Source organism: Lupinus angustifolius, unplaced genomic scaffold, assembly GCF_001865875.1.
Source record: "Lupinus angustifolius cultivar Tanjil unplaced genomic scaffold, LupAngTanjil_v1.0 Scaffold_150_73, whole genome shotgun sequence".
NCBI classification, from domain to species: domain Eukaryota; kingdom Viridiplantae; phylum Streptophyta; class Magnoliopsida; order Fabales; family Fabaceae; genus Lupinus; species Lupinus angustifolius.
This window is the reverse complement of record NW_017725955.1, coordinates 9,745-11,663: the sequence shown is the minus strand read 5'-3', so window position 1 is coordinate 11,663 and position 1,919 is coordinate 9,745. Positions and strand designations below refer to the sequence as shown.

Below are 1,919 nucleotides of genomic sequence, written 5' to 3'. Positions count from 1 at the left end.
TATATGTAATTGCTCATGCTTTTACCAACGAACGTTGGTTTAAGTGGTACATATTTGATTCCTCTTAAGTAAGAACCCGGGTTCGAGTCTTGTGGATGGAAAAAAAGTCCGTTGGGAGAGTTAGCCCCACTTACCTGTGGATGTTCCCAGCTCGGACAGGATTGCCTCCAGTGCGAGGATACCTGTGAGAAACCAAATAAAAAAAATTGCTCATGCTTTTATAAAATTAGAAAAATATGATAATGACCCTTTTTGGATATGAAAGACCACATTATATTTCATCATTTTTTTCTCTTACTTTATTGATCTAGTAAGTAAAATAAGTCTGATAAAATTAAATATATAAGTTAGAAATTATTTAAAAGACCAATGGATTGAATGAATAGTATATGGTAATGCAAATGATAGTAATGATTTTTATATAATAAAATTTAAGAATACGTTATTGTGAAAAATTCACACATTTTAACCACTATTTTTTATGTCGGGGTGTGGGACTCATTATATAAACTTGACCAACTTATATATTATTACATAATGAAAGTAACATAGACTACAAAGAAATGGCCCACGCATTTGTCTCAATGACTTTTCTCAAAATTATCTTTGCAGCCATGATTATAGCTCTCCTATTTTGCCATGGTATGTAACCAAATAACAAAACAAAAAATTTATCTTTCAATAATTTTGATACAATTTTATTTGTCATACTTTTCATTATTATCTCTTTGAAATAATGCAAAGTGCCTATACATTGTAGGTATGACGAAGAAATGCTATTATGAATATGCATGCACATTGAATGATCCTACCTGTGATATCTATTGCAAGAACATAGGCTTCAGCAGTGGAAAATGTGTACCTACAGATCCTGATCTTAACTACTGTTGTTGTTATTAGTATCTAATCAACAAAGTTAGAGCTTGCATTCTTCCATGTTGAATAAAACTATATGCTACATATAATTATGGGTATCTTATTGAAATAAAACATTCTGAATTTTATATAGGATATATATATTGTTCTTGCCCCCTTTTGACACAGATTTTAGAATATTCAGATCACTTTTTATTTTCAATTTCATGATAATTAGCTAATTTAAAAATAATGTTAGATGGAGTCATGCTCATAAACGGATAATATATAGATATCTAGATATTAATTTGTGTAACATCATATTTCCTGTACGTTTCCACATTTTAAGATTTAATTGTTGAGATTGAAGGCAAATTGTGTTTTATGCAACCTCAAATTGGATTTGTTTTGTATGTTGGGTAATATTATTTTTATACTTATTGATATGTGGTGACATTATTGACTCCTACTAAAGTGATTCAGAAATAAGTTGTTATATTCTTTTTCTTTGTTAAATTGGCCCATGGTCCAGGTTCCTCTATAAATAGAGGGTCTTGTGACATTTCCTCTTTTACGCATTTTCAAAAAACCCTTGAATTCTTTCTGCGACTTTTTGCTTCCAACGTGATCTTCTTTTGGATTCTTCCTAACTCCAACTTCTTCAAAAAAAACCCAGGTAACATTCTGTTCTTCATGGTTTTCATTTGTGATTATGAGTCTGACTCCGACGTGGAGATCCTTCCTGGACCTCCACCGTGATTCCAAAAATTGCCACCTTCGTCTTACGCATTGGTGGAGGTTCTTGAACCGTTGAGCATTGTCCCTCCTCCTCCCAAAGATGGAGGTGCAGGGTTTCACTAGAGGGGCGCCGATGATTATCTGGCCTCACTGCGTGCCAAGTATGGGCTTAATTTGAGCGACAGTTCCGAGTCTGAGTCTGAGTCTGGGTCTGAGTCTGAGTATGATGACTCTTGTGATGGCAGGTTCATGACGATGAGGACATATAAGTCAAAGGCTCCACAACTGTCTGTTCCGGCAGAGTTGGCCGGGGCGGATTCCCGCTA

General features: G+C 34.4%; 1 long non-coding RNA gene across 1 annotated transcript; it reads left to right on the top strand.

Annotated features, from left to right (window-relative positions):
* The first annotated feature begins 560 nt into the window (after positions 1 to 560).
* LOC109340256 lies at positions 561 to 924 on the top strand. The gene is made up of 2 exons (XR_002106768.1): positions 561 to 642; positions 761 to 924. It is a non-coding gene; the product is annotated as an uncharacterized LOC109340256 (long non-coding RNA).
* Positions 925 to 1,919: the final 995 nt, after the last annotated feature.